Source organism: Bos javanicus, chromosome 27 (assembly GCF_032452875.1).
Source record: "Bos javanicus breed banteng chromosome 27, ARS-OSU_banteng_1.0, whole genome shotgun sequence".
NCBI classification, from domain to species: Eukaryota; Metazoa; Chordata; class Mammalia; order Artiodactyla; family Bovidae; genus Bos; species Bos javanicus.
Window position 1 is genome coordinate 23,275,625 of NC_083894.1, and position 23,245 is coordinate 23,298,869.

The 23,245-nt window shown below is 40.3% G+C and overlaps 1 protein-coding gene across 2 annotated transcripts in view; it reads right to left on the minus strand.

Moving 5' to 3' along the window:
- Positions 1-23,245, minus strand: part of C27H8orf48 (chromosome 27 C8orf48 homolog) — a 286,378-nt gene that overhangs the window by 184,391 nt on the left and 78,742 nt on the right. The window contains exon 3 of one of the 2 annotated variants that reach the window (XR_009734038.1): positions 16,437-16,467. The exons of the other annotated variant lie outside the window; for it this stretch is intronic. The gene's annotated coding sequence lies outside the window, so the exon portion shown is untranslated. Of the gene's footprint in view, positions 1-16,436; positions 16,468-23,245 lie in introns of those variants that run through there. 2 annotated transcript variants of the gene reach the window in all.

The window sequence follows — 23,245 nt, forward strand, 5'->3', positions numbered from 1 at the left end:
ATGTAGATTATACCAATGTAATGGCAGAAAGCAGAGAGCAACTAAAGAGCCTCTTGATGAAGGTAAAAGAGGAAGTGAAAAAGCTGGCTTAAAAACTCAGCTTTCAAATAACTAAGATCATGGTATCCAGTTCTATCACTTCATGGCAAATAGAAGGGGAAACAATGGAAACAGTGACAGATTTTCTTTTCTTGGGCTCCAAAATCACTGCAGATGGTAGACATGAATGTGAGCAAACTCCAGTACATAGTGGAGGACAAAGAAGCCTGGCTTGCTGCAGTTGGGTCACAACAAGTCAGACATGACTTAGCAACTGAACAACAATATGTGGGAGGTCCAATGACTGAAACATAATTAAAAGCCTAAATTGATGACTTAACGATGTTGAAAAAGAAGCATTAGGCCTTGATGCTACAGTGCAGCATAAAAAGATTTTAGACCCATTTATCTGGGTAATTTAACAGCAGATTTCTCCGACGATGAAGGGAGTGAAATAAATGACCTGTTGCTGTATTATCCAGCCACGCATTTATGATTTCAGTAGTTACAAACATTATTACTCCATCTTCTCAATTTTATTCTTTTTTTTTTTTTTTACTGATCTGTAAAATTCAGGTATTATGCATGAATAACACTTTCATGGATGGTAAAAGAGGTCTTATCTGAAATAAGCACCCCTTCTCATTTTACAACCATGATATCAAAAGAGACTTACATTCTGACCTTACATTTGAAAGACTGTTGTATGTAATGTGATAAAAAGTCATGGAAGGATTTAGCAGACTTGTAGGTTCAAGCACCTGAGTTCAGGGGTAAAGATGCAAAAGTAAAAATAGTAAGAAAAATAAAACCTGCTAAAGTCGAATGACTCTTTCCCTCTGGCAAAATCACTGCCTCCCAGAAATAAAATGTAACATCCCAATTCTTTCAAGGGAGACCCTCTGATTTTTCTCTCACCATCGCCCTGGGGCCATATCCAAAGCCATCTTCCTCTTAACTAGATAGCAAGGTTACAGTGAACCTAGAGGAGAAGCTGATACATAAATGGGAATGCGTCTACGTTAGAAAACACTGGTGAGGAAGACCACAAAAGAAAACCTAAAAAGACAAAGAAGTAAATGTGGTATAATCTAGAAAGACAAGAAAGAACAACCTAAATTTAGTATATCAGAAAAAATAAAATGAGTTTCCTTCTCTTTTGACGCTTTCTAACCTAAAGCTGGAAGAAATCTGAGGGCTTATCTAATCTGGCTTCCTGGTTTTTCAGATAAACAAATTGTAGCCTAGAAAGGTCCAGCTCCAGATACACTCTTTGAGATTCTTATGAACATATAGTTTTAGAAAAAGTAATAACTGTTAAAAAAAAAAAAAAACTTTAAAGGGAGAACACAAATGTTTAAAAGTATACTTAAAATGAAGCTAAATTTAAATATGTATTACTTTGTAGATCTATCCCAATATACTAAAAGAGAAAAGTGAAGTGCCACCTTTACAATTTTTATGGTGATTTATAGTTTAGAAAAGATATTACTCTAGGTCTTCCCTGATAGCTCAATTGGTAAAGAACCTGCCTGCAATGCAGGAGACCCAGGTTTGATCCATGGGTCAGGAAGATCTCCTGGAGAAGGGAATGCTACCCATTCCAGTACACTTGCCTGGAAAATTCCATGAACACAGGAGCCTGGAGGCCTATAATCCATGGGATTACGGAGTGTTAGACTGAGCGATTAACACTTTCACTTTCACTTACTTTGGGAAAGGACTAATTGATAAATGTAAAAATATCGCATTTTATATTTTATATGGCTTGCATTGTTATTACAAGAAAATATCCACTAAAAAAGCTGGATTCATTTTTAATAAGTTTTTTAAACAGGCAAATGATAAATATTTATGGCTGACAGCTAATATTGAAGAGGCCAGTGAAGAACTGGAAGATTTAACAATTTAAACATCTTAAAGGAATACCTACTAACATGGATAAATCTATGAAGATTATTCAACTTAAATAAAGGAAAGTGAAGTGAAGTGAAGTGAAGTCGCTCAGTCATGTCCAACTCTGTGACCCCATGGACTGTAGCCTACAAGGCTCCTCTATCCATGGGATTTTCCAGGCAAGAATACTGGAGTGGGTTGCCATTTTCTTCTCCAGGAAATCTTCCTGACCAGGGATTGGACCCAGGTCTCCTGCATTGTAGGCAGACGCTTAACCATCTGAGCCACCAGGGAAGTCCAAAGCTGCCTTCAATTTTATAAAGCATTTGTGAAAAATTAACAAACATAAATCTCGAAAAACACCAGAAGGGGGAGCTCACACATGCTGTGACAACAGCAGAGCCCAATGAGGAAAAGAAAGGTTCCTTTCCTTTCCATTCTTGACGAGGATTCAACCAATGAAAAGCCATGCACTCTGTTCATGGTAGCTCCCCCAACCCCGCAACTTCCTTTTCTTCTCTATAAAAGCAATTTGATCTCTGATTCCTCTGCCTTTTCGAAAACCGGCTTGAACATCTGGAATTTCACGGTTCACGAAACCTGTTGCTGCTGCTGCTGCTAAGTCGCTTCAGTCGTGTCTGACTCTGTGCGACCCCATAGACGGCAGCCCACCAGGCTCCCCCATCCCTGGGATTCTCCAGGCAAGAACACTGATGATCATCAAAAAGCAAGAGAGTTCCAGAAAAATATCTATTTCTGCTTTATTGACTACACCAAAGCTTTTGATTGTGTGGATCATAATAAACTGTGGAAAATTCTTCAAGAGTTGGAAATACCAGACCACCTGACCTGCCTCTTGAGAAATCTGTATGCAGGTCATGAAGCAACAGTTAGAACTGGACATGGGACAACAGACTGGTTCCAAATTGGGAAAGGAGTACGTCAAGGCTGTATATTGTCACCCTGCTTATTTAACTTATATGCAGAGTACATCACGAGAAAAGCTGGGCTGAATGAAGCACAAGATTGCCAGAAGAAATATCATTGACTTCAGATATGCAGATAACACCACCCTTTTGGCAAAAAGCGAAGAAAAACTAAACAGACTCTTGATGAAAGTGAAAGAGGAGAGCGAGAAAGTTGGCTTAAAACTCAACATTCAGAAAACTAAAATCATAGCATCTGGCCCCATCACTTCATGGCAAATAGATAGAGAAACAATGGAAACAGAGACTTTATTTTCTTGGGTTCCAAAATCACTGCCAACGGTGACTGCAGCCAGGAAATTTAAAGATACTTGCCTTGGAAGAAAAGTTATGATCAACCTAGACTGCATATTAAAAAGCAGAGCTATAACTTTGCCAACAAAGGTCTGTCTAGTTAAAGCCATGGTTTTCCCAGTAGTCATGTATGAATGTGAGAGTTGGACTATAGAAAAAGCTGAGCACTGAAAAACTGATGCCTTTGAACTGTGGTGTTGGAGAAGACTCTTGAGAGTCCCTTGGACTATAAGGAGATACATCCAGTCCATCCTAAAGGAAATCAGTCCTGAATATTCATTGGAAGGACTGATACTGAAGCTGAAATTCCAATACTATGGTCACCTAATGCGAAGAGCTGACTCATTTGGAAAAAAACCCTGATGCTGGCAAGATTGAAGGCAGGAGGAGAGGGGGATGACAGAGGATGAGATGGTAGATGCCATCACCGACTCAATGGATGTGAGTTTGAGTAGGCTCCAGGAGTTGGTGACGGACAGGGAAGCCTGGCGTGCTGCAGTCCATGGGGTTGCAAAGAGTCGGACACGACTGAGGGACTTTATTGAACTGGACTGGACTATAGTCCACCAGGCTCCTCTGTCCTCTGGAAATAGGATTTCCCAGGTAATAATGGGAGAAGGCAATGGCACCCCACTCCAGTACTGTTGCCCGGAAAAGCCCATGGATGGAGGAGCCTGGTAGGCTGCAGTCCATGGGGTCGCTAAGAGTTAGACACGACTGAGTGACTTCCCTTTCACTTTTCACTTTCATGCATTGGAGAAGGAAATGGCAACCCACTCCAGTGTTCTTGCCTGGAGAATTCCAGGGACAGGGGAGCCTGGTGGGCTGCCGCCTATGAGGTCGCACAGAGTCGGACACGACTGAAGCGACTTGGCAGCAGGTAATAACACTGGAGTGAGTTGCCATTTACTTCTCGAGCAGAATTCCTGACCCAGGGTTCAAACCTGGGTCTTCTACATTGCAGGTGGATTATTTACTGCTGAACCAATAATTCAAACATATTGCAAAATGGTGGTAAATAGAATATTATAAATTGTGTTGGCTTTTTAAAAAGTGCTTTCCAAGGATAGCAATCAGCTGTAACAAGAAGAAAATTTAAATTCATCTTTAGAGTTTGACTGCCACCTACAGGGTTATTTTTAGCCTTGTTTTCTTTTATTTCCTATGATCAATGTGACTAAAACTTTAAAAATTTGATAAAATTTTTAGGAAAAAATAAACTTGTGAATAAAGTTGTTTATTCCACTGACAAACTGCTTCAAAGAAAATTTAAATGATCCCCCTTAAAGCTCTATATATAACTTATTGTACATGAATTTCATTTCTTGTTGAGATTTAGACTAATCATTCTCTTTTTCATGATAAAATACTTAAAAGTGTATTTTCAGGCCATGATATAAAACCACACATAAAGTGACCCTAATTTAGTACAATATATTCTTCTAAACAGTGGAAATCTTAATCTTAAGGACATTGCTAAATGTTTTAACCAAAGTGGATTGAGAGGCAGTGGATGAAACAGATATAGCCCGCCAGGCTCCTCTGTCCATGGAAATTCTCCAGGCAAGAATACTAAAGTGAGTTGCCATGCCCTCCTCTGAGGGTTTGTCCCAAGCCAGGAATCAAACCCAGACCTCCCACATTGCAGGCAGATTCTTTACCATCTGAGCCACCACGGAAGCCCCATAACTGTGCAAGATAAACAGCAAATAATTTGAAGGGGAATGAGAAGAAACTATTTCCTTGGAAATGTAGCAATGTTACTATGACCTGAAGCCTAATATAAACTTCTAACAAATCAAGTCTACTAAGGGTACTATAATATATTTGTCAAGGTGCAAGCTGAGGTTCTGTGCAAACCACCAAAACATCAAACATCCTTCCATCCTGCCTAACATGAGTCACTGCCATGTCTTTACCAGCTACAACTCTATACTCTGGCTTACTGGAGTCATCCTTTCTTCCAGATAAGGTTTATTAAGACACCCAGTTCCCTGACACATCCAGTTCAGAGCTAGGCTTCCCTTTATTAGACTGTCACCCAAATCACCTAACACAAACCCAAATTCTATTATATATTTTTCTAACATCCTCTATTGGAATGACCCCCACTATTCTTCATGGTGTGTGTTTCCCTTTCTGCCACTGCATAATAAAGCCAAAGCTGATTCCCAATCATGGAGGCATTTTTTCAATAAATCACATAACCTGATTTTTTAAAATTAATTTTTTTTTTAATTTCAGATTTCCCTCTCTTTTTCTCCAGTATTTTTACTCGTGCACATTTTTAATGATTACACTATAACTGTTCATTGGATTGGGCTTCCCAGGAGGTGCTAGGGGTAAGGAACCCAATGCAGGAGACATGAGACACACAGGTTTGATCCCTGGGTTGGGAAGATCCCCTGGAGGAGGGCATGGCAACCTAGATTAATTTTTCACTTGGTAAATGTTGCAAAAATAACCAAAATGATTCACCTGTCTGAATACAGGCTCCTGTGCAATGTGATTTTTTAGGTCCTCACACCAAGGGTTAGGGTTTATTAAATGTCTGCTGGCCTTGTGACTTGCTTCAATCACTAGAATATTTCGAAGTGCTGCTGCCAGTCATGAGCTTAGCCCCCAGGGACATGCACTTTTGTCTTCTTGCTCTTGAGCCCTCCACTGTTATATGACCAGTGTTGGCCCAGTGATTAATCAAAACCGGGAGGAAGAAAAACAAGCTAGGTAGCCAGCACCCAGTCAGACTGGCAGCTGACTGCAGACATGTGAATGAGCCCAACAGAGATCAGAAGCACCCAGACTCAGTGACCTCAACCCCAAATTCCAACTCTCAGACCTATGAAATAAAGGGTTGTTTTTAACCCGCTAAATTTTTTGGTGATATATTATCTAAGAGAGGTGATTTTATATAGTTGGCAGCAGTTGGTTTCTATTTGCTAAATTTATCATTTCACTTTTATGATATTCACAATTTATCTGCTTAGTAGCGTATTGTTCATTAGTTCAAATAGAGGCAACAACAAATACTGAAGAAATAGTGCAATTCACGTTGCATGTTTATTAGCCTGTGTGGTATTAAATAGTCAAAGTGGAAAGTTAAAATTAGGATTAACTATGGAACTATGGTGTTGGAGAAGACTCTTGAGAGTCCCTTGGACTGCAAGGAGATCCAACCAGTCCATTCTAAAGGAGATCAGCCCTGGGATTTCTTTGGAAGGAATGATGCTAAAGCTGAAACTCCAGTACTTTGGCCACCTCATGCGAAGAGCTGACTCATTGGAAAAGACTCTGATGCTGGGAGGGATTGGGGGCAAGAGGAGAAGGGGACGACAGAGGATGAGATGGCTGGATGGCATCACTGACTCGATGGACATGAGTCTGAGTGAACTCCGGGAGTTGGTGATGGACAGGGAGGCCTGGCGTGCTACGATTCACGGGGTCGCAAAGAGTTGGACACGACTGAGTGACTGATCTGATCTGATGGAAATTATTTGGTTTGTAGAGAAAATAGATATTTCACATAAGTAGCCACTTGCAGTGGTAAAGAATCCACCTGCAAATGCAGGAGAAATGGGTTTGATCTCTTGTCCAGGAAGATCCCCTGGAGGATAGCATGGCAACCCACTCCAGTATTCTTGCCTGGAGAATCCCATGGACAGAGGAGCCTGGTGTGCTACACTCCATGGGACCACAAAGAGACATGATATAGCAAGTGAATAACAAGAGCAAGCCACTTGCAGTGGTTTACTCATTTGATTGCTTAGAATAACCTATTACAGATGTTTCCTTTAGATGAATGTATTGTTCACCTATATTGGTTTTTTGTTATTTGACTTTGACCTGCAAATGAAAATGGATGGGTTATAAATAGTAATGAGCAAAATGGTGCATTAGTAACATAGTGGCACTACTTTTAACCTCAAAGTCATAGTTAACCTGGAATTATCAAGCTTCATTTAAAAAAATGTCTGTACCTATGAAACATAACATTATGACGCTGAGAACAACTCCTACTGGTTTTTGCAACCCGCTGTGAAACCCAGAAACAGTGCAAAGCATGATCCAGAAACAGTGCAAAGCATGATGCAGAAACAGTAATTATTCCCTGCTCTAATGCTGAGTGGGTGGCAATGATGCAAAATGGGATATTACAAAGCCTAGTGAATCTAACAGAGAAGGCAATGACACCCCACTCCAGTACTCTTGCCTGGAAAATACCATGGACAGAGGAGCATGGTAGGCTGCAGTCCATGGGGTCGCTGAGGGTCGGACACGACTAAGTGACTTCACTTTCACTTTTCACTTTCATGCATTGGAGAAGGAAATGGCAACCCACTCCAGTGTTCTTGCCTGGAGAATCCCAGGGACCGGGGAGCCTGGTGGGCTGCCGTCTATGGGGTCGCACAGAATCGGCCACGACTGAAGTGACTTAACAGCAGCAGCAGTAGCAGTGAATCTAAACGCTTAAATTTATCTAAAAAATATAATTACTGAGTTCAAAGCCAATGATTCATTGAAATCTGTTCTTTCTGTATCAGATGAACAAAAATGATGTAGTTGTTTTAGGAACACAAGTTTGTCTATTTGAGGGAATCAAATATTCCACTCTACCTTGACTTCCTCTCTCTTCCTCAAACATAAAACATCTCATCTGCTATCCTCATTCTCAAATGATGGCCTTACTACCTATTGAGGCTCAAAGACACCTTCCACTTCCAGGAGGTCTCACTACGACATCTTATCTCCACCGAGCCTGTGCCCAGTGCTTTGCCTTTTTCTGTTACTATGAATGAATTCCTAGTCAAAGCCAACTCCTCTAATTTCCCCTATATTTCTGTGTTCCTTCTGCAAACTTCCTCAACCTCTTCCTCAATATCCAGAGCTAATTCTAAGTCTTTTATAAAGATAGACAATCAGCTCCCACCTTCTTTGTAACAATTACCGTCTCTCTGCTAGATCGTACCTGTTATCTTGCTTTATTCTCTCCCATTTTTGCATTAAATAGTATTTCCCTTGACTCCACGGACTGCTCCTGCTATACCCCTGTCATTTTTTCTTGTTTTATAGAAAAAAAATCTCTTCAAAATTATGACCTGGAATTAATTTTTCTCCATTCATATTTACAGAATTCACTCCAATAAAACTTCTGTTGATCCCATCCCACTGAAACAACATTGAGCAAGATCTCCAGTGACCATTATGTAACCAAAACAGCTGTATTAATCTCAGTCTTCATTTTATTTAGCTACAGCAAGATCTAACCCAGCTGAATACACCCAGCTGAAAAACGAAACAAAACACTTTTTCCCACTTGGTTTACATGGCATTGCTCCTGTTTCTTTCCATATCTCAGTAGTCACCTTCTCTGTCTCCTTTGCTGTTTCCACATCAACTCATCAACCTCTGAATATTTAAACGTCCCAGGTCTTAGTTCTAGGATAATTTTTCAATGTAAATCACTTTTTATGTGATCTTACTTATTTTCGTGGCTTTAAATTCTAGCAGTATGCTAACATCTCCCATATTTTTTTTCAATCCATATTTCTCACCTTTGAATGATAACCGAATATTTGATTAATCTATTATACAACACACATGCACATTCTACTTAGTTTTTAAAAGTATGAAATATTTTGTGACTTAAAATATCATCAGTGAGCTCTGATCTGTGACATGATGGAGTAAGCGGTCAACAAATCCTTTCCCCAAGAAAGCAAATATAAAGTTGACTGGAAGTGTCCAAAACAAACATTTCAGCATTCAAGAAACAAACTTTCCCCCAGCAGAAGCACTTATTCTTAAAGACTATGGAGGTTCCCACAAGAATGACCGGCCTGTGGAGTTCTTACCTATGGTTCCCAAACCCCTCACCCCACAAACTCTGTCAGGGCCGAGGATTTAACCAGAACAGGGCAGGTTATGGAAACCAACAGCTTCGCTACCTTTGCAGAGAGACCTTACTTAACTTAGAATGTTACCTGTTAAAGTGGCAGTCTCAGAAACAAGAGGACAGGAAGGCCCAATGGCTGGGCTAGCCCAAGGCAGCATCAAGTTTGGGACAAGCCTGTTAACAGAGATTTCCTTGAGGTGAGACAGCCATGTGGGGTTTTCTCTGAAAACAGCTGGTAGAGCAGAGAGAATTTTAGTCATTCTTCAATTCTTTTTTCATCCCTATCTCCCGTCTGAAGCAAAAGTTTTGATGTCTGACCAGTTAAATCATAGAAAGTGAAAGTGTTAATCGTTCAGTCATGTTTGATTCTTCGAAGCTCCATGGACTGCTCATCTGTCCGTGGAATTTTCTAGGCAAGAATACTGGAGAGGGTTGCCATTCCTTTCTCCAGAGGATCAAACCCAGGTCTTCTGTATTGCAGGCAGATGCTTTACCATCTGAGTCACCAGGGAAGCCCTCAGTTAAATCATAAATGCTAACTAAATGCTAACTCAGAAGATACTAGCGATACATCTTAATACAGGGGAAATAATGTAAAGATGTATGTGTTGTGTCAATGTCTGAGAACGCTGAGTGGACACCCTGAAAGTTCTGTAATCAGTATATCCATATGGAAAGTGAGAAAACGTATATATCCAATCATGTAAAAAGTAATTCCAGATGAACTGTAGCTCTCAGTGAAAGTGAGAGTCACTCAATCGTGTTCGACTCTTTGTGACCCCATAGACGGTAGCCTGCCAGGCTTCTCTGTCTATGGAATTATGCAAGCAAGAATACTGGAGTGGGTAGCCCTTCCCTTCTCCAAGAGATCTTCCCAACCCAGGGATCGAACCCAGGTCTCCTGCATTGCAAGCGCATTCTTTACCATCGGAGCCACCAGGGAAGCCCGTAGCTCTCAGTAAGAATAGCAAAAAATTAAGTTTCCAGAAGATAATAAAGCAACGTATCTTTATATCTATAGGGGAAGATTTTTCTAAACCATATACAAAAAAAACACATCAACCTTAAAGGAAAACATTAAGAACACAAACCAGTTTAAAATTCAAATGTCTGTTCATCAAAATATATCATGCAAAGTACCATATGTAACACTTCTAAGTCAAGAAAAACCTCATATCCAGAATGTTATAACTCATGAATCAATAAGAAAATGTACAGCCAACACACTGGAAAAATGGGGCAAGAATTACGAAGAAAAGACTAACAATTGAATATGTGTTCAAACTTCACTAGTCATCAGTGAAATTTCAATTAAAACTTCAATGAGATATTACTACTTATGCGGCAGAGGGGCTAAAACTTGAGAGAATGGCACCACCAATTGCTACTAACATGGGGCAAAAGGAACTCAGTACTATTCATAGGAGAGTACATGGTGCAACTATTTGGGAACAATTTTTATTCACTACTGATTTGAAGAAACATGTAACAAAAGACCCCACAGTCTACTCTTAGGTATCTCAGCAACAGAAGTATACACATCTGCATTTACATCTTTATCTCTGTATCTGTCTATCCATTTATTGATCATATATTACAGACAGATAGTATATACATTGTTGTTAAGTCGCTCCATCATGTACGACTCTTTGCATACAGATTAATGTATATAAATAATGATTCTAGTTAATTATATTTCCAAAATTGGGAAAAAACTAAACTACTATATTAAAGCTAAGATTGGCCACATTTGGGTTTCATATTTGGGAGGGACAATCAGAGCTGCTTCTGGAGTGCTGTCTACACATTTGATTTTGACCTGGGCAGTGATTATACGAATGATCATTTTACAAGAATTTATTGAGCTGTACATTTATGTTTCATGTATATACTGATATTCTTCACATTTTGTTTAAAATTTTACAACTCTGTTTTTTTAAAATACATATGGATCTTCCTATTCCAGAATAAAGAGGAACTTTTGTAACCTGAACAAGCAGATTTCAGGCTCACAAAATATAGACATTCCTTCAGTGCCTGATGTGGAATATAGGATCCCATGCCACCTCACAAAACAGAACCCTATCAACTGAATTTCATTTATCCAAAACTAAGAATAAGTGGGACTCATTAACAAAACAGAGAAAAAGAATCCCATGCTGATTGAAGGTTGTCTAAGCCCTTCCTTACCCCTCTATCTTCTCCATAGAAATTTGTTGAATTCTATGAAGCCTGTTAAATAAAAAACAAATGAAGGATATAAAAAGAGTTCAAACTCACTGTGGCATTGTTTTGGGAAATTTTTATTTGGAAAATTATTTTTTACTTGTATTGTTTGATAGAAATCCTGCTCGTAAAAAAAAAAAAAAAATTAGATCTTAGACAAAGTGAAACTTCCTTGAGAAAATGTAAATTAATATTTTATTTTTATTTGAGAAAAATACAAATTAACATTAGCGGCTAAATTATTTTCATGTCAGAACATGATGCTGATAAGCAGCATACAAGACATGAGAGATTGTATTTTTTTCAAACTTTAAACTTTGTATTTTGTATTGGGGTATAGTCAATCAACAATGTTGTGGTAGTTTCAGGCGAGAAGAGAATAGACTCAGCCATATGTATACATGAATCCATTCTCCCTCAAACCCGCCTCCCATCCAGGCAGCCACATAACATTGATCAGAGTCCCATGCACTACACAGTCGGTCCTTTTTGGTTATCCGTTTTAAATATAGCAGTGGGTACATGACCTTCCCAAACTCCCTAACTATCCCTTCCCCCCAGCAACCATAAATTCATTTCCTAAGTCTATGAGTCTCTGTTTTGTAAGCAAGTTCATTTGTATCATTACTTTTTCTATTCCACATATAAGGGATGTCATGCAGTATTTCTCCTTTTCTGTCTGACTTAATTCACTCACCGGACAGATTGTATTTAGCAGATGAAGCCAAGTCCTCCAAAGTACCATGCCTCTCAAGCTACTTGTAAGGTGAATTGAGAGCTACCAGGCTTCCAGAAAAGCAATTGGATGCATTGGGACCTATACTCATCTCTGAAATAAGACCAAAGATGGAATTCTGTTCTGAGCAAAATAAATCAGTCTCTTTATTTTTCATACCCTGTGAGTAATGGTAAAATGTACAGTGAAACAAATGATGAAAACCTTCCTAGGTTATTAAACTGCTTATACTGCCCTTGAAACATGGCACCCAAGGTCAGGTATTGCTGTTGACTGAAAGTTAAAGTCTGGGCTTTGAATTCAGAACCTAATAGAGCATTAAGAATTAACCAGGTACGTGGAGAGCCTGCCCGTCTGTGAGTGTGTGCCAAGGCTCTTATTGGAAGAAATTAAGACCCTGTCTGTAGGAAGCAGTCAAACCAAAATGAATCCAAATGGGCTGCCTGGACTCGCCCAGCATTGCAAAGAAGCAGAATTCATTGTACTTTCCTTGCAGGCCCCACCTAAAGCAGTAAATCAAAGAAGAGATTCCATGACCTTTCTTTTTTGTCCATAAAATGCAGTTTGCTCGAGTATAAGAACTGCATAAAACATGAAGAGAAATCTATTTCAATTAAAGAAAACCCTGAGGCAGAGGAAAGGGATCCTTGTTCTGGCTGGTAGTCCCTGCTCTGAGTTATTATCATGTCAGCCACTCAGCATGCGGACCCCGTCTCTAATTTAGAAGTAGAATTCTCTACCAGCTGCCTCTCTGGAAAGAAAGGATGTGTGGTTGGGAATAGAAACCCCTCTTGAGACTCCTTCCAAATAATCAGGCAAAGGAATCCCCTCAGTATCTCAACCCATCACCGTCTTGTACCTTCCTGTCTGAAGGCAAAATATAGTTTCACTTTTGCTGTAGGGATGCTAAGAAGAGGAAACTGCAAAATGTCAAGTACTTCTCTGGATACTGCGAACTGTATGAGATGTTTTTCCCCTGAATTACTCCCAGATAATTGCCTTAAATCTCTGCTACTGAAATACAAGCCTAGCCTGTGTGTGTTGTGTGTGTGTGTGTGTGTGTTAGGCGCTCAGTCGTGTCCGATTCTTTGCGACCCCATGGACTGTAGCCTGCCAGGCTGCTCTGTCCATGGAATTCTCCAGGCAAGAGTACTGGACTGGGTAGCCATTACTTTCTTCAGGGGATCTTCCCAAACCAGGGATCCAATCCAGGTCTCCTACATTGCAGGCAGATTCTTTACCGACTGAGCCACCAGGGAAGCCGAGCCTCTATGTATGACCCCCTAAACATTGACTGTCATGCTTATAATAAGGGGAGCTTTATTTAATACACTGAAATATACACCTCTCAAATTTTATGCCATTGCTATTCAAGATTTTAAATCTATATTTTTAAATTCCAGAAATTAGATGTATCATTACCAATTGACATAGTTGATACTTTTTAAATGTACCCACATGTATTTCATTTTCTGAGCTGACTTTCTTCTTGCTTCTCAGATTTTCCTAAGGGATCATTTTCCTTCTTCCTATATCACATTCATTAAAAATTTCTATACAGTCCATGGAATTTCCTAGGCCAGAATACTGGAGTGGGTAGTCTTTCCCTTCACCAGGGGATCTTTCCAAACCAGGGATCAAACCCAGGTCTCCCGCGTTGCAGGCGGATTCTTTACCAGCTCAGCCCCAAGGGAAGCCTAAAATGTCTTTAGTCTGCTAGAAATAAACTCTCTCGGTTTTTATGTTGTCTGAAACTATAATATGTTTATTTCACCCTCATCCTTGAAACATTTTCCCAAGTCTATAATTCTAGGTTGATAGTTATTTTCTCTCACTCTTTTAAATCTATTATTCCAGGGTCTTCTGGCTTCCTTCATTGCAAACGAGAAGAAAGACATCAACTTAACTACTACTCATTTATGTGTAATCCATTTTTCATTCTGACAGATTTTAAGGTCTTTTATTTTTCTTGGATTCTTTTTCTTCAGTATCTGTTATACATAAATTTAATATATCAATTTATTATTATTTTATATGCACTTTGCTTGTCCTATATCAAGATTATTTATCTTTAATCCATCCTGGATATTTATTCTTTTTGTTTTTGCTTTGTATTTTTATATATTACATATTTTTTATTGTGTTTATCCTCTTATTTACTCATAGAATTCAGATTATACCCATATTATACTGTCCCACTGTGTCTTCCAGTTCTCTTTACACCAATAGACAACAAGAAATAAGCAACATACTCAAATTAGAAAAAAACTCACAGAGAAAGTGTTGGTGCATAAAATACCTAAAATATGACATGAATGATTATATCTACAAAACAGAAAGAGACTCATACATAGAGAACATACTTGTGGTTGACAATGTGGGCACGGGAAAGGGAAGGATTGGGAGTCTGGGATTAGCAGATGCAGACCACTGTATATAGGATGGATAAACAACAAGGTCCTACTGTGTAGCACAGGAAACCATACCCAATACCCCATGAAAAACCAGAATGGAAAGGAATATGAAAAAAGGATATATACATATATTTTACATATATATATAATATATATAGCTGAGCCACTTTGCTGTACAGCAGAAATCAACACAACATTGTAAATCAACTATGTTTCAATAAAATGAATAAACAAATAAAAGTCAAAGAGATGAAGGGGAGCCATGACATATGCAGCACCCAAATCCAGCAGTAGTGACTCTGTTAACATCCCAGGTTCTAAGAAACGAGGAGGTGGAGTGGTTGCTGGAACTCAGAAAGACAGACCTGTGACTGGCAGGCCACCTTGCGATAAGCAATGATGCTCTGTGCAAAGACAAGCCTGGACTAAGGCAATTTGCAGGGGGATCAAGGACTGACCATCCCCACTCCATCCATCTTCCTCCCTCCAATCCTCTGCCGGGGCTGCTCACTGACTGGCTCCAACCAAAAGCAGAGGGTGTGGCATGTAGTCCAGACAAGTCAGCCTGCTGGACAGTCATAATGTTGGACTCTCCTGACAAAAATTCACAGGCGGTCAGAGTTGTTGCCTATTAACGCAAACTACAAGAACGCTGCAGCTCTCTCGATTTCATCCGGGGTCTGCGGCTCAGCTGTTTTAGCAGCTCTGCCTTCTCTGTGGAGGTGACCTTCAAAGCATGATCAGGTGGACTCTCTCTTTCAGAATCACCTGAGATCTTTATAAAAATGCACATTTAGGACCCTAAAATCATATAAGAATCAATTATGCTTAGGAATGGGTCCAGAAATCGTATTTAATCTCTCTATAATCACAAAAAAATCACTGAGTTATAAAATAAGACTTTTGTGCAAGCCCTTTCATTATCTTTCTTACTAGGTCCCTTAGAAAAGAGTTGAGATATTGCCAGGCAGAAATAATCATGACTTTTTATATGAAGTAGGAAGTATACAGATTTCTGAGACTTTTTTGTTTAAAATTATTAAATGTAAGAGAAATTTGGGCTTCTCTAATGGCTCAGACAGTAAAGAATCTGCCTGCAATGCAGGAGGCCTGGGTTCAATCCCTGAGTTGGGAAGATCCCCTGGAGAATGCAACCCACTCCAGTATTCTTGCTTGAAGAATTCCATGGACAGAGGAGCCTGGCAGGCTACAAAAGAGTCGGATACGACTGAGCAAATGACACTTTCATTTCACTTCAAGAGAAGTTCCCATAGAATCCTTTTATTTTTTTCTATAAATCATATGGATACCTTTCAACTGTAAAATGAAAAAAATACAAAATTATCACTTATGTTAAATGTTACCTACAAGTACTTTTTGAAAACATGAAGATTGATATAATGTAGACCTGTGGAGAAGATTTCATGAAGAAAGTAGGATTTAAAGAAAGAATATCAGGGACTTACCTGGCAGTCCAGTGGTTAGGACTCCACACTGCCAATGCAAGGGGCACAGTTTCAATCCCTGGTCAGGGGACTAAGATCCCACATGCCTTGCAGCATGGCCAAAAGTTAAAAAACAACAAAAATAATATATATAAATATATATTAGGTATATAAAAATATGTATACTAATATGCATATATATATACATACATATATAGGCTTCCCCAGTGGCTCAGCTGGTAAAGAATCAGCCTGCAATGCTGGAGACCTGGGTTTGATCCCTGGGTTGGGAAGATCCCCTGGAGAAGGGAGTGGCTACCCATTCCAGTATTCTGGCCTGGAGAATTCCATATACTGTATAGACCATGGGGTAGCAAAGAGTTGGACACGACTGAGTGACTTTCACTTTCACTTTTCATAGATAGATTGGGAAGAAATATTTGTAATATATATAAGCAAAAATTTTAAGGAAAGGGATCAGACCTGTGTAGTAGAAGCAAGGATACTAATGCAGCATATGAAGAACCATGAAGGTCTCCTGTGAAGGAATAAAGAGTCCCTGTTAGTTTAAACAGAAGATAAGTCATATCAATCAGGGCTAGATTTGGAGGGCCTTCTGTGAGAGCCAGATCACTTTGGAATTTCAGTGCATGGCAGATCCTGTGGATTTGCTGAACCATGCCCAATACTGGTGCCCTATTCCTTATTTACTGCCACTCTAGGCTATGCAAAAACATCTGCTTCCCAGCATCACAGTCACATGCGGTCAGGAGAAACAGTTCTCCACAGCAAGAAATCACTGGCAGGGTTCAAGTACATATTTTGCTTTCCCATGAAAAGGACAAGGGGAATTGGCACAGTCCCGTTCCCTCTTCTTGCCCCGAATGTGGACATAAGTGTGTATCTATCATAACCCAGCCTGCGACCCTAAGATTTAAAACATTAGCAGGAGAATAGAGCTAACATGCTAATTGGGGTAGGTGGACACTAGTGATCAGCTGAAGTAGTACCCTCAGCTGACCTCTGAGCTCGCTGTTTCTTGAGAAAAATATACCCTTATGTTTAAGTCACCTTTGGATGACTTTTCTGCTATTTGTAGCCAGCTGCATTCCTAACTTTGACTTTCTGGAAGTCGAGAGTATGACTTAATTTTGCAACACTGTGCTGTACTTAGTCACACGGTCATGTCTGACTCTGCAACCCCATGGACTGTAGGCCGCCAGGCTCTTCTGTCCATGGGATTCTCCAAGAAATAATACTGGAGTGGGTTTCCATGCCCTCCTCCAGGGGATCCTCCCAACCCAGGGATCAAACCCAGGTCTCCTGCATTCCAGGTGGATTCTTTACCAGCTGAGGCACCAGGGCAGCCCAAGAATACTGGAGTGGGTAACCTATCCCTTCTCCAGGGCATCTTCCTGACCCAAGAGTCTAACAGGGTCTCCTATATTGCAGGAGGATTCTTTACCAGCTGAGCTAGCTATCCTAGTGGGAAAGAAATGTCACTTTCTCTTTGTTTTTCCAAATGGAATGTAACCTGCTTTAGTTTTCCAGTTGCCTGACTAGTGGAAAACCCTGTATCAATCATGCTTGCAGAATTGCAACTTCCACATTTCGGTGTGTTAAATGGTCATAGGAACTTCCCTGGTGGTCCAGTGGTGAAGACTTCACCTTCCGATGCAGGACCTGTGGTTTCCATCCCTGGGCCAGAAGCTAAGATCCCACATGCCCCATGGCCAAAAAAAAAAAACATAAAATGGAAGCAATATTGTAACAAATTCAATAAAAGACTTTAAAAATGGTCCTCATAAAAAAATTCTAAAAGAAAAAACGGTCATAAACATTCAGTTCAGTTCAGCTCAGTCAATCAGTCGTATCTGACTTTTTACGACTCCATGGACTGAAGCACGCCAGGCTTTCCTGTCCATCACCAACTCCTGGAGCTTGCTCAAACCCACGTCCATTGAGTCAGTGATGCCATTCAACCATCTCATCCTCTATTGTTCCCTTCTCCTCCTGCACTCAATCTTTCCCAGCATTAGGGTTTTTTCCAGTGAGTCAGTTCTTCCCATGAGATGGCCAAAGGATTGGAGCTTCAGCTTCAGCATCCAATGACCATTCAGGGCTGATTTCCCTTAGGATTGATTGGTTGGATCTCCTTGCAGTTCAAGAGACTCTCAAGAGACTTCCCCAATACCACAGTTCAAAAGCATCAATTCTTTGGCACTCAGCTTTTTTTATTTTCCAACTCTCACATCTATACATGACTACTGGAAAAACCATAGCTTTGACTAGATGAACCTTTGTTGGTAAAGTAATGTCTCTGCTTTTTAATATGCTGTCTATGTTTGTCATAGATTTTCTTCCAAGGAGCAAGTGTCTTTTAATTTCATGGCTGCAGTCACCATCTGCAGTGATTTTGGAGCTCAAGAAAATAAAGTCTGTCACTGTTCCCATTGTTTCCCCATCTATTTGCCATGAAGTGATGGGACCAGATGCCATAATCTTCGTTTTTTGAATGTTGAGTTTTAAGCCAGCTTTCCGCTCTCCTCTTTCCCTTTCATTAAGAGGCTGTTTAGTTCCTCTTCACTTTCTGTCATAAGGGTAGCGTCATCTGCATATCTGAGGTTATCGATACTTCCCCCGGCAATCTTGATTCCAGCTTATGCTTCATCCAACCCAGCATTTTGCATGATGTACTCTGCGTATAAGTTAAGTAATCAGAGTGACAATATACATCCTTGACGTACTCTTTTCCCAATTTGGAACGAGTCCGTTGTTCCAGGTACCAGTTCTAACTGTTGCTTCTTGACCTGCATACAGATTTCTCAGGAGGTAGATCAGGTGATCTGGTATTCTGAACTCATTAAGAATTTTCCACAAGTTTGTTGTGATCCACACAGAGGCTTTAGTGTAGTCAATGAAGCAGAAGTTGATGTTTTTCTAGAATCCCTTGCTTTTTCTATGTTGGTTTTACAGATGTTAGCCATTTGATCTCTGGTTCTTCTGCCTTTTCTAAATGCAACTTGAACACATGGGAGTTCTCAGTTCACGTAACGTTGAAGCCTAGCCATACAGTCTTTCTTCAGTAGTCATCCATAATATGCCTCTTATCTATGCTTCATTAGCAACCCTGGCCTTGAAGACTTCTGTCATAGATCCCAAGGCTACAGGTTTCTTCATCAGTCCTCTAACATCTTTCAACACCAGAAGCATTTTCATGATAGACTCTGCAGGAAATCAGGTGTATGCGTGCATTCTAAGTCACTTCAGTCATGTCTGATTCTTTGCAATCCTACTGTTCTCAGATATTCACAAGACCCATAGATATGTTTCCAGATATCTCCAGCTCCAACTATCTCAGATCTCCAACAAAATAATCCTCACCTCCAATCCATTCCCTCTGGAATGAATGACTATCCATAAAATCCCCTCAATATGCAGAAGCTTGAAAAACTAGAATATTGCTAGTATTTAATTTGCCTAGAATCTTCTCCTTATGGCTCCACAACATAAAAATCTCCTAAAGCAGAGGAAAAAGTAAACTTTGGTTACATTCTTGCCATAAGAAAATTGGTAACAGGGAGAAAAATCACCCAGAGCAAAGAGGAAAAAACATACTTTACTACCTTATGAAGTCATCAAGTTTCATGCAGGTGGTATAACATGATAACTCAGATATGCAGATGAAATCATCCTTTTGGCAGAAAGCTAAGAGGAACTGAAGAGCCTCTTGATGAAAGTGAAAAGAGGGGAGTGAAAAAGCTGGCTTAAAACTTAACATTCAAAAAACGAAGATTATGGCATCCAGTCCCATCACTTCATGGCAAATAGATAGGGAAACAATGGAAACAGACAGACTTTATTTTCTTGAGCTCCAAAATCACTGCAGATGGTGACTGCAGCCATGAAATTAAAAGATGCTTGCCTTGGAAGAAAAGCTATGAGAAACCTAGACAGCATATTAGAAAGCAGAGACATTATTTTGCCAACAAAGGTCCATCTAGTCAAAGCTATGGTTTTTCCAGTGGTCATATATGGATGTGAGAGTTGGACCATAAAGAAAGCTGAGTGCCAAAGAACTGATGCTTTGGAACTGTGGTATTGGAGAAGAGTCTTGAGAGTCCTTTGGACTGCAAGGAGATTAAACCAGTCCATCCTAAAGGAAATCAGTCCTGAATATTCACTGGAAGGACTGATGCTGAAGCTGAAGCTCCAATCCTTTGGCCACATGATGTGAAGAATTGACTCACTGGAAAAGACCCTGATGCTGGGAAAGATTGAAGGTGGGAGAAGAAGGGGATGACAGAGGATGAGATGGTTGGATGGCATCACTGACTCAATGGACATGAGTTTGAGCAAGCACTAGGAGTTGGTGATGGACAGGGAGGCCTGGCATGCTGCAGTCCATGGGGTTGCAAAGAGTCAGACATGACTGAGCAACTGAACTGAACTGAACACAGTCAGTGTTCAGTGGTGGTGAGCCATCCCAGCTTTTTAAGCAAGTAAAAGCATTTTATGGATGATTAAACTTTTGGAGATGACAATATGCTCACCATCTTGAATTTAATGATTATTTCATGGGTGTATATGTAGGTAAAAATATATCACATTGTATACCTTAAAAGTGTGCAACATATTATACATTAACTATCTCAAAAATACTGTTTAAGGTGTTTTGTGTTTATTTTGTAAGTACACTCTTAACATTACTTCCCAGAGCCACTGTATCATAATAATTCCTAAATATATTTCTTTTATTTATTTACTTATTTATTTCCATGCTACACTGCACAGCACTCTTTCTGCCCCCTTATGTCTGTGTCAGAAGCTTTCTCTATCTCTTTTATACTTATTTCAAATTCTGAAAGATGATGCTGTTAAAGTGCTGCACTCAATATGCCAGCAAATTTGGAAAACACAGCAGTGGCCACAGGACTGGAAAAGGTCAGTTTTCATTCCAATCCCAAAGAAAGGCAATGCCAAAGAATGCTCACACTACCGCACAATTTTCCTCATCTCACACGCTAGTAAAGTAATGCTCAAAATTCTCCAAGCCAGGCTTCAGCAATATGTGAACCGTGAACTTCTGATGTTCAAGCTGGTTTTAGAAAAGGCAGAGGAACCAGAGATCAAATTGCCAACATCCACTGGATCATGGAAAAAGCAAGAGAGTTCCAGAAAAACATCTATTTCTGCTTTATTGACTATGCCAAAGCCTTTGACTGTGTGGATCACAATAAACTGTGGGAAATTCTTCAAGAGATGGGAATACCAGACCACCTGACCTGCCTCTTGAGAAATCTGTATGCAGGTCAGGAAGCAACAGTTAGAACTGGACATGGAAAACAGACTGGTTCCAAATAGGAAAAGGAGTTCGTCAAGGCTGTATATTGTCACCCTGCTTATTTAACTTCTACGCAGAGTACATCATGAGAAACGCTGGGCTGGAAGAAACGCAAGCTGGAATCAAGATTGCCGGGAGAAATATCAATAACCTCAGATATGCAGATGACACCACCCTTATGGCAGAAAGTGAAGAGGAACTCAAAAGCCTCTTGATGAAAGTGAAAGAGGAGAGTAAAAAAGTTGGCTTAAAGCTCAACATTCAGAAAACAAAGATCATGGCATCCAGTCCCATCATTTCATGTGAAATAGATGGGGAAACAGTGGAAACAGTGTCAGACTTTATTTTTCTGGGCTCCAAAATCACTGCAGATGGTGACTGCAGCCATGAAATAAAAAGACGCTTACTCCTTGGAAGGAAAGTTATGACCAACCTAGATAGCATATTCAAAAGCAGAGACATTACTTTGCCAACAAATGTTCATCTAGTCAAGGCTATGGTTTTTCCAGTGGTCCTGTATGGATGTGAGAGTTGGACTGTGAAGAAGGCTGAGCACCGAAGAATTGATGGTTTTGAACTGTGGTGTTGGAGAAGACTCCTGAGAGTCCCTTGGACTGCAAGGAGATCCAACCAGTCCATTCTGATGGAGATCAGCCCTGGGATTTCTTTGGAAGGACTGATGCTAAAGCTGAAACTCCAGTACTTTGGCCACCTCATGCGAAGTGTTGACTTATTGGAAAAGACTCTGATGCTGGGAGGGATTGGGGGCGGAAGGAGAAGGGGACGACAGAGGATGAGATGGCTGGATGGCACCACTGACTACTCGATGGACGTGAGTCTGGGTGAACTCCGGGAGTTGGTGATGGACAGGGAGGCCTGGCGTGCTGCAATTCATGGGGTTGCAAAGAGCCGGACATGACTGAGCAACTGAAATGAACTGAACTGAAAACTTTATTACACAAAAGCTCTGAGCAATCAAGCCTCCTCACTGGCCCCGGATTGAATTCTTCTCCTCTGGAGGCCATGAATCCTGGTCATTTGTGGTTCAGCAGCAACCTTTCCTCTTGGGGGCTCTTCCGGGATTCTTCAGGACAAGGTAAGGATGCTTGGAGCTCTAGTTCTTTGTTCTCCTAGTGACCATGTCTTCGGCTGTTTTTTACTGACTCTACAGTGTGCTTGTGTGAATGAATGACATGCCCTGCACGAAGCAAGTGAGGAGCCCTGCTCTGTGGTCCCACGGTGACCTCATGTGGCTTATGGCAGAAACCCTGTCAAGGGTTTATGCCAAGCGTCTTCCTACAATGCAGGAGACACGGGTTCAATCCCTGGGTTGGGAAGATACCCTGGAGAAGGAAATGGCAACCCACTCCAGTATTCTTGCCTGGAAAATCCCATGGACAGAGGAACCTGGTAGGCTACAATCCGTGGGGTCACAAAGAGTCTGACACGACTGAGCGACTTCACTTTCTTTCTTTACACAGCATCTGGAATCTCAATTCCCTGACCAGGGATCGAACCCATGCCCCTTGCAATGGAAGCACAGAATCCTTATGACTAGGCCACCCGGAAATTTCAGTTCCTAAATATATTTCAAGTTACAGCTCACATATGTATTTTTAATGGTTTTGATATGAAGATTTTTCCGTTTACTTTTTGCATTTTTTTCTTGATTCATAGGCTATAATTGACCCCATTCTTGCTTTATTTTACCATGACCTCTTTTTTGCCCCTTCATTCCAAGTTAATTTGATTTCTCCATGTATCTATAAAAGGGAAAAAGGGAGTTTTATAAAACTTACTGAAGTTACAATTTGTTGTACTTAGGAATTACATACAAATGGAGTGCTTCTATTCTGATCAGTATATTAGACTCTGGAGATGTAAAGATAAGTAAGCCAGGCCCTGCCCTGGTAGACAATACCTAGTCACATTGCAACATCAATAAGTGGTGGGAATTTTTGCATTCAGGTAA